The sequence below is a fragment of the Salvelinus sp. IW2-2015 genome, linkage group LG32 (assembly GCF_002910315.2).
Source record: "Salvelinus sp. IW2-2015 linkage group LG32, ASM291031v2, whole genome shotgun sequence".
NCBI classification, from domain to species: Eukaryota; Metazoa; Chordata; class Actinopteri; order Salmoniformes; family Salmonidae; genus Salvelinus; species Salvelinus sp. IW2-2015.
The window spans coordinates 31,370,330-31,380,719 of record NC_036871.1 but is presented as its reverse complement, the minus strand read 5'-3'; the positions used below and the strand labels follow the sequence as shown (position 1 = coordinate 31,380,719).

The 10,390-nt window shown below is 43.7% G+C and overlaps 2 protein-coding genes across 2 annotated transcripts in view; one reads left to right on the top strand and one right to left on the bottom strand.

The window, feature by feature from the left end:
* The window catches only part of LOC111956639 (actin-binding protein IPP), a 390,618-nt gene that overhangs the window by 151,494 nt on the left and 228,734 nt on the right, over positions 1–10,390 (bottom strand). The gene's annotated exons all lie outside the window — the stretch shown is intronic.
* Positions 1–10,390, top strand: part of LOC111956414 (uncharacterized) — a 109,116-nt gene that overhangs the window by 23,278 nt on the left and 75,448 nt on the right. The window lies entirely within an intron of this gene.

The window sequence follows — 10,390 nt, the reverse complement described above, 5'->3', positions numbered from 1 at the left end:
TTTTGTGTTTCTATGTTGGGTTTCTCGTTTGGCCTGATATGGTTCTCAATCAGAGGCAGGTGTTAGTCATTGTCTCTGATTGGGAACCATATTTAGGTAGCCTGTTTTCTGTTGTGTTTTGTGGGTGGTTATTCCCTGTTTAGTGTTTTTGTGTTTCACCTTTCGGGACTGTTCGTTTGTTGGTTTATTGTTTTGTTTCAGTGTTCAGTTTTATTATTAAAACATTATGGACACATACCACGCTGCATCTTGGTCCTCTTCTTCTCCCCAAGACGACGAACGTTACAATACCTAACTAATCACACAGAATTACATATACACAGAATGAATCATACATTGATTACAAATTATGTCATTAAAGGAAAACGTCCCTAGCGGATGGAACAGAAATTACAGCTGGTTACACAAAGGAAAGGGGGTTGGGTTTGAGTGAAAGAGCGGGAAGACTGAAGAACAAAGGGAGAAGCTCTGCTATCGTAAATACAGTATTTAATGCATTCTAAATTACCACCCATTTGGAAAAGGAAAATGCAATAAATATTTACTCTGAGCTGCGCTTTGGTAGGTTGGTCGTAGATGCTGACCGTGTTGCCCAACAGAGATCTTCCTAGTCCTTTGAAGGGTGTCTCTGGTGGTAAACTGGATACTTTGTAGTAACGTTGTTGTGTGTTAGACGGGATAGGTCGTCCGTCCTTTCCTAGCCCACATTTACAGCTGCTGTTGCTAACTCAATGGCTAGGATGTCTCACTTCTTTAGTGAGTAAGAGTTCAACGTTTATACCATTCACAACCAAAGCTCACGCTGAGGTTGGCTTAGTTCTGTAGTTGACATGTTAGTCCTTTTCAACGTATTGACCGTCGTCCTATCGTCCTCGGAACAGAAGGTTACATTTTCGTCAAGGGCTTATAAAGTGGAGGGAGAGAAGGGTGTGTTTCATAGTTTATAACCCATGTCTCTTCACAGGGGCGGGCCACTGATTGAGCAGAGCTCTAACCTTATGAAAACCCAATTCTCTCATTTGGAAGCTAAAATTACATTTAATCTTTTCACAAATAGTTTTATATTTAAACATTTAAATTGCACAACCATTCCATGTGAATCTGATAACTAGAATGTGTAGACTTTCCCAGATACAGTTTATGTCGTCCTGTCATCAGTCATAATGTCTCAGATGACAACCGAACTGACATCATATTCATTAAGTTACAGCCAGAATTGAAATCGTTAAATCAATTAAATTGAGAGCTTTTGTCACTGGCATATACACAATACCTCATAATGTAAAAACATTTTATTTTTTTAAGCCGAATGAAATAAAAGTGAAAAGCTGAAATAAGTATTCAACCCCTTTGTTATGGCAAGCCTAAATACGTTTTGGAGTAAAGATTAGCTTAATAAGTCACATAATAGAGCCCCGCAGTGGAGGTTTCATATTACCCATAAAACCTAGCGGTCAAACAGGGAAATGGTTCCAATCGTTGTTCCAATCGTTGTTTTAGAAACACTTCAAATAAAGGCTGTGTTTTGTGTAGGCTTACTCTGGCGTGGCGTTGTGATAACCAAATCTCGCTCTGACAAGGTGACTTTTAGTGATGGCGTGATGACTATGTCTTATCGGCCCTCAACCAATCATGCTATTTTGTTTGTTTTTTCGTGCTGTTCGTAACTTGTTTTGTACATAATGTTGCTGCTACTGTCTCCTATGACCGAAAAGAGCTTCTAAACATCAAAACTGGGATTACTCACCTCAAAATGGACAAAGAGTTTTTTTGAATGAGTCGGACGCGAGGGATATACTGTTGACACCCAACCAGGCCCCGATCCCCGTGATTCGCTGGAGAAGGAAACAGAGATTTCGAGGCAAAAGATCAGGGTTCCTTGTGAGGACCAGGCGACGAGTAGCTAATCTGCCCTTGGCCCCCATTCTACCAGCTAAAGTTCAATCGCTAGAAAATAAATGGGACGAACTGAAAGCACGTATATCCTACCAACGTAACATTGAAAACTGCTTCACCGAGTCGTGGATGAACGACGACATTAAGAACATAGAGCTGGCGGGTTATACACTCTATCGGCAAGACAGAACAGCACCCTCTGGTAAGACACGGAGTGGGGGCCTATGCATTTATGTAAACAACAGCTGGTGCACAAAAGTTTTGCTCGCCTGACTTTGAGTATCTTATGATAAGCTGTAGACCACACTATTTACCCAGCAAGTTATCTGTATTTTTCGTAGCTGTCTACATACCACCACAGAGCGAGGTTGGAACTAAATCCGCAGTAAATGAGCTGTATTCCGCCATAAGCAAACAGGAAAACGCTCATCCAGAGGCGGCGTTCCTAGTGGCCGGTGACTTTAATGCAAGGAAACTTAAATCCATTTTACCTCATTTCTATCAACATGTCCAATGTGCAACCAGAGGGAAAAAAATTTGACACCACCTCTACTCCGTACAAAGCTCTCCCTCGCCCTCCATTTGGCAAATCTGACCATAACTCTATCCTCCTGATTCCTGCTTACAGGCAAAAATTAAAGCAGGAAGCACCAGTGACTCGGTCTATAAAAAAGTGGTCAGATGAAGCAGATGCAAAACTACAGGACTGTTTTGTTAGCACAGACTGGAATATGTTCCGGGATTCTTCCGATGGCATTGAGGAGTACACCACATCAGTCACTGGCTTTATCAATAAGTGCATCGAGGATGTCGTCCCCACAGTGACTGTACGTACATACCCCAACCAGAAGCCATGAATTACAGGCAACATTCGCACTGAGCTAAAGGGTAGAGCTGTCGCTTTCAAGGAGCGGGACTCTAACCCGGAAGCTTATAAGAAATCCCGCTATGCCCTCCGACGAACCATCAACCAGCATCAATACAGGACTAAGATCGAATCGTACTACACTGGCTCCGACGCTCGTTGGACGTCGTAGGGCTTGCAAACTATTACAGACTACAAAGCTAGCACAGGTGGTAGGTGGATGAATCCCAGGAAAATATTCCAGTCTGTGCTAGCAAACAGTCCTGTAGCGTAGTATCCGCGTCATCTGATAAATAACTCTTTATGTTGTTGTTTGTTTAAAGTATTCCAATTTTCCCAGAAGTGGTTCGATTTTATGGAATCTTCAATTACATTGAGTTGATTTCTGACGCACTGATCCTTCTTTATTAATAGTTGTATTTCTGTATTGTTTTAGTGATTCACCATAGCGAAGGCGTAGACTCAGGTTTTCTAGGTCACTATGTTTTTGGTTGGATAGGTTTCTCAATTTCTTTCTTAGGTTTATGCATTTTTCATCAAACCATTTGTCATTGTTGTAAATGTTCTTAGGTTGTCTGCATTAAATATTTTGATTTGATAGGGAAGCTGAAAGGTCAAATATACTGTTTAGGCTTTCTACTGCCAATTGTACAGCTTTTTTATTTTATTTATTTAACCTTTATTTAACCAGGTAGGCAAATTGAGAACACGTTCTCATTTACAATTGCGACCTGGCCAAGATAAAGCAAAGCAGTTCGACACATACAACAACACATAGTTACACATGGAGTAAAACAAACATATAGTCAATAATACAGTGAAAAAAAAATAAGTCTATATACAATGTGAGCTAGTGAGGTGAGATAAGGGAGGTGAAGGCAAACAAATATATGTATAAATAAATAAAATAAATAAATAAAAATATAAAAGGCCATGGAGGTGAAGTGAATACAACACAGCAAGTAAAATAAAACTAAAAAAAACCCTGGAATGGTTGGTTTGCAGCGGAAGAAAGTGCAAAGTAGAGACAGAAAATAATGGGGTGCAAAGGAGCAAAATAAATTAATAAAATAAATACAGTAGGTAAAGAGGTAGTTGTTTGGGCTAAATTGTAGATGGGTTATGTACAGGTGCAGTAATCTATGAGCTGCTCTGACAGCTGGTGCTTAAAGCTAGTGAGGGAGATAGGTGGTTCCACATTTCAGAGATTTTTGTAGTTCGTTTCCAGTCATTGGCAGCAGAGAACTGGACAGGAGAGGCGTCCAAAGGAAGAATTGGTTTTGGGGGTGACTAGAGAGATATTACCTGCTGAGCGCGTGCTACAGATAGGTGCTGCTTATGGTGACCAGCGAGCAGAGATAAGGGGGGACTTTAACCTAGCAGGGTCTTGTAGATGACCTGGAACCAGTGGTTTGGCGACGAGTATGAAGCGAGGGCCAGCCAACGAGAGTGTACAGGTCGCAGTGGTGGGCTAGTATATGGGGCTTTGGTGAAAAACGGATGGCACTGTGATAGACTGCATCAATTTATTGGTAGGGTTTTTGGAGGCATTTTGTAAATGACACTACCGAAGTCGAGGATTGGTAGGAATGGTCAGTTTTACAAGGGTATGTTTGGCAGCATGAGTAAAGGATGCTTTGTTGCGGAATAGGAAAGCCAATTCTAGATTTGACTTTGGATTGGAGATGTTTGATGTGAGTCTGGAAAGGAGAGTTACAGTCTAACCAGAACCTAGGTATTTGTAGTTGTCCACATATTCTAGTCAGAACCGTCCAAAGTAGTGATGTTGGACAGGCGGGCAGGGGCAGGCCAGCGATCGTTGAAGAGCATGCATTTGGTTTTACTTGTATTTAAGAGCAGTTGAGGCCACGGAAGGAGAGTTGTATGGCATTGAAGCTCGCCTGGAGAGTTGTTAACACAGTGGTCAAAAGAAGGGCCAGAAGTATACAGAATAGTGTCGTCTGCGTAGAGGTGGATCAAGAAATCACCAGCAGCAAGAGCGACATCATTGATGTATACAGAGAAGAGAGTCGGTCAAGAATTGAACCCTGTGGCACCCATAGAGACTGCCAAGCCCGGACACAAGACCTCCGATTTGACACACTGAACTCGATCAGAGAAGTAGTTGGTGAACCAGGCGAGGCAAATCATTAGAGAAACCAAGGCTGTCGAGTCTGCCAATGAGGATGTGGGTGATTGACAGAGTCAAAAGCTTGGCCAGGTCAATGAATACGGCTGCACAAGTATTGTTTCCTATCGATGGCGGTTTACGATGTCGTTTATGACCTTGAGCGTGGCTGAGGTGCACCATGACAGCTCTGAAACCAGATTGATAGCGGAGAAGGTGTGGTGGGATTCGAATGGTCGGTAATCTGTTTGTTGACTTGGCTTTCGAAGACCTTAGAAAGGCAGGGTAGGATAGATATAGGTCTGTAGCAGTTAGGGTCAAGGGTGTCCCCTTTTGAAGAGGGGATAACCGCAGCTGCTTCCATCTTTGGGGATTCGTGACGACACGAAAGGAGGTTGAAGAGGCTAGTAATAGGGGTGGCAACAATTTCAGCAGATAGTTTTAGAAAGAAAAGGGTCCAGATTATCTAGCCCGGCTGATTTGTAAGGGTCCAGATTTTGCAGCTCATTTAGGACATCAGCTGACTGTATTTGGGAGAAAGAGAAATGGGGGAAGCTTGGCGAGTAGCAGAGGGGAGGGCAGTGCTGTTGTCCGGGGTAGGGGCAGCCAGATGGAAAGCATGGCCAGCCGTGGAAAAATGCTTATTGAAATTCTCAATTATAGTGGATTTGTCGTGGTGACAGTGTTTCCTATCTTCAAGGCGGTTGGAAGCTGGGAGGAGGTGTTCTTATTCTCCCATGGACTTTACGGTGTCCCAGAACTTTTTTTGAATTTGTGTGGCAGGAAGCAAATTTCTGCTTGAAAAAGCTAGCCTTGGCTGTTCTAACTGCCTGTGTATATGGTTTCTGGCTTCCTGAAAAGTTGCATATCACGGGGGCTGTTCGATGCTAATGCAGAACGCCATAGGATGTTTTTCTGTTGTTAAGGGCAGTCAGGTCAGAGAGAACCAAGGGCTATATCTGTTCCTGGTTCTAAATTTCTTGAATGGGGCATGCTTATTCAAGATGGTGAGGAGGCATTTTTTAAAAAATGACCAGGCATCTCTACTGACGGGATGAGATCGATATCCTTCCCAGGATACCGGCCAGGTCGATTAGAAAGGCCCTGCTCGCTGAAGTGTTTCAGGGAGCGTTTGACAGTGATGAGTGAGGTCGTTTGACCGCTGACCATTACGGATACAGGCAATGAGGCAGTGATCGCTGAGATCTTGGTTGAAAACAAGCAGAGGTGTATTTGGAGGGCAAGTTTGTTAGGATGATATCTTATGAGGGTACCCGAGTTTAACGGATTGGGGTGGTACTGGTAGGTTCATTGATAATTTGTGTGAGATTGAGGGCATCAAGCTTAGATTGTAGGGTGGCTGGGGTTTGAGCATGTTCAAATTTAGGTCGCCTAGCAGCACGAACTCTGAAGATAGATGGGGGGCATCAGTTCACATATAGTGTCCAGAGCACAGCTGGGGCAGAGGGTGGTCTATAGCAGGCGGCAACGGTGAGAGACTTGTTTTTAGAGAGGTGGATTTTTAAAAGTAGAAGTTCAAATTGTTGGGAACAGACCTGGATAGTAAGACAGAACTCTGCAGGCAGTCTTTGCAGTAGATTGCAACACCGCCCCCTTTGGCGTTCTATCTTGTCTGAAAATCTTGTAATTGGGGATGAAAATATCTGAGTTTTTGGTGGTCTTTCTAAGCCAGGATTCAGACACGGCTAAAACATCCGGGTTGGCAGAGTGTGCTAAAGCAGTGAACAAAACAAAACTTAGGGAGGAGGCTTCTAATGTTAACATGCATGAAGCCAAGGCTATTACGGTTACAGAAGTCATCAAAAGAGAGCGCCTGGGGAATAGGAGTGGAGCCAGGTACTGCAGGGCCTGGATTCACCTCTACATCACCAGAGGAACAGAGGAGGAGTAGGATAAGGGGTACGGCTAAAAGCTATGAAATTGGTCGCCTAGAGCTACTGGAGCAGAGAGTAAGAGGAGGTTTCTGGGGGCGATAAAATAGTTTAAAGGAATAGTACAGACAAAGGTATGGTAGGATGTGAATACAGTGGAGGTAGACCTAGGTATTGAGTGATGATGAGAGAGATATTGTCTCTAGAAACATCATTGAAACCAGGTGATGTCATCGCATATGTGGTGGTGGAACTGAGAGGTTGGATAATGGTATAGTGAACAGGGCTAGAATCTCTACAGTGAAATAAGCCAATAAACATTAACAGAACAGCAATGGACAAGGCATATTTACATTAAGGAGAGGCATGCTTAATCGGGTGATCAATAAGGGTCCAGTGAGTAGAGGTTGGTTGGGGTCGTGGCGATCCAGACAGCTGGCCGGGTATGTGGCTGTCGGTAGCAGCATGGGATGGAGGTCTGTTTGTAGATACCTCGTGCGTTTCCGTCGGTAAGTTAGTGGGGTTCCGTGTAGTGGGGTTCCCGTGTGGAAGAGGGGATCAATCCAAATTGGCAGAATAGATATAGTGACCCAAGGAGAAAAAAATAAAATAAAAAAAATAAAAATAAAAATAAATAATAGTTGTCCGGTATGCTTATTCAGGTAGCAGCCGATAAGACAGCTAACGATTAGCGGGCTCAGGTGAGCGTTCAGGTAACGTCGGGACGGAGGTGCCAGTTGGATAAATCCCTCGGCAGATAACGTCGCAGTCAGACGTGAAGGCCCGGTGGGGTTCCGTATCTGCAGCAGCAACAAAAGAAAACGTGTCCGGATGGTGATGGAACTCCTCAGCTGGCTAGCTCCAGGATGATTGAGTTTGTCTCCGGGTCGACGTAAGCCAATCGTCACACGGTTTGCAGCTAGCTAGCTGCGAAGTCAAGGTGCAAGTGACCAGAGCCTGCGGCTGGAATCCGGGGAAACTGAGAGAGAAGAAAAGTCCCGGAATGCTCCGGTCCGAGTCGCGTTGCACAAAAGTGCCGGTAAGATTATCGAGCTAGAGGAATAGCTGATGACCACAACACGAGGGCAGCTGAAAACCAACGCTAGCCAGCAACCGGCTAATTTCGGGGCAGCTACAGATTAGCTTCTGGCTAGCTATCGGAGTAGCTACTGGTTAGCTTTCAGGCTAGCTTCTGAATTAGCCCCTGGCTGGCTTCCACGATGGATTTTCAGTTTGAGGTAAATATTACTTTTTAGTAATTGGTGAAGCGGGTTGCAGGAAAGCTTTTGCAGGAAAGCTTTTGTAGTTGAGTTCTTGGATYATAAAATAAATAAAAGATAAGTGAAGAGAGGTGTAAATATATATACAGGACACAAACAATACGGAACAGAAAAAGACGTCTGAACTGCTAAGCAACCTTGGGGACAATGCTTCACTATTACAGTGAAATGTTTTGTCCAGGAAGTTGTCTAAAAGGGATTGGATTTGTTGTTACCTAATAGTTTTTAGGTAGGTTTCTACACTACTTTCCTTCCATCTATAGCATTTTGTAATATTGTGCAGTTCCTTTGGCTTTGATGCCTCATGATTGAGTATTGCTCCGTTCAGGTAGACTGTGATCTTGCTGTCATCTGATAGGGGTGTTAGTGGGCTGACTGTGAACACTGAGAAACTCTTGGTTGAGGTCAGTGATAAAGTCATCCACAGTACTTCTGCCAAGGGATTAGCTGTAGGTGTACCTACTGTACCATAGGAGTCTCCTCGAAGCCTACCATTGACTATGTACAGACCCAGCGTGCAACAGAGCTGCAGGAGTTGTGACCCATTTATGTTGGTTGTTTTGTCATAGTTGTGTCTAGGGGGGGCACATTTGGGAGGGAATATTGTCATCTCCAGGTAGGTGTTTGTCCCCCGATGTGCTGAAAGTGCCAGGTTCTTGTCCAGTTCTGGCATTTAGGTCGCCACAGACTAGTACATGTCCCTGGGACTGGAAATGGTTGACATCCCCCTCTAGGATGGAGAAGCTGTCTTCATTAAAGTATAGGGATTCTATTGGGGGATATAGGTAGCACACATTAGGACATTTGTCTCTGTTGAGATAATTTCCTTATTCATTTCTAGCCAGATGTCAAATGTTCCTGTTCTGACTAATTTAATAGAGTGCGTTATGTCTGCTCTGTATCGAATTAGCATACCCCCTGAGTCTCTTTCCTGTTTCACACCTGGTAGTTTGGTGCATGGGACTACCAGCTCTCTGTAACCTAGTGGGAAACTAGTGGGTCCGTCTCCTCTATACCATGTTTCTTGTAGGATGACAATGTATGTATTTCGAAGTCATTTGATGAAGTCTGGGTTACTGCTCTTTACACCAAAGGCAGATGACCTCAGTCCTTGTATATTCCAGGATGAAATAGTAAAATCTTTGTGTTCCATAGTGTCTAGTGTTGTTTTCGTGTGTTTAGGCTCGGACCATTACAGTAGGTGTGAGCAGAGCATGTTGAGTATCTGATACATACCTCTTAGATCACAGGAGGGAGCTTGTGTAACCGATGTGAAATGGCTAGCTAGTTAGCGGGGTGCGTGCTAATAGCGTTTCAATCGGTGACGTCACTCGCTCTGAGACCTTGAAGTAGTTGTTCCCCTTGCTCCGCAAGGGCCATGGCTTTTGTGGAGCGATGGGTAACAATGCTTTGGAGGGTGGCTGTTGTCGATGTGTGCATAGGGTCCCTGGTTCGAGCCCAGGTATGGGCGAGGAGATGGACGGAAGCTATACTGTTACATTGGTGCCGTGACCCGGATCACTGGTTGCTGCGGAAAAGGGTGTAACTGATGTGAAAGGGTTAGCGGGGTGCGCGCTAATAGCATTTCAATTGGTGACATCACTCGCTCTGAGACCTTGAAGGAGTTGTTCCCCTTGCTCTGCAAGGGATGTGGCTTTTGTGGAACGATGGGTAACGATGCTTCGTAGGGTGGCTTTTGTCGATGTTTGCAGAGGGTCCCTGGTTCGAGCCCAGGTAGGGGCGAGGAGAGGGACGGAAGCTATACTGTTGTTATTGGGCAAAAAAAAAGCTATAGAAAAGCTATTGCTCCTCTGTGGCTAAATTGTTGGCCTTTTCATGGTGTAGTAGGCTATTCTGAATTATTTCATTTATTTCTGAACAGGCAGAAATTCTATAATATTCTATAACTTTGGTAAATTATTTAAAATTTAAGTTCAATGAACTTTGATCACTTTTATTTATACAACGGACAATTATTTTTCGTGCCACGAGAGGTACCGGATCCGGCCAAATAGGTTCCGGAACGAAACAGTCCAAAACAGAGAGGCGCTGGACCCGGCTCAAATTAAGCACTGAATAGTATTTTATGCATTAATAACCATGTTTGCCACTGCATTGCACTGCACTCTCCCCTACATGTAACCATATCTATTAACTTAAAAACAGATTACGTTTTTACGATCCGAATTCTTTATTTAGATCGTAAAACGTATTTTTTGTCAATAGATATTGCTACCTTACATGCAGTCTAGAATATACCTTGCTATTTACTGGCCAGTGTTAATACTACCAATTTTGTAGGGCTGTTGTAGTCTTATATTTACGGTAA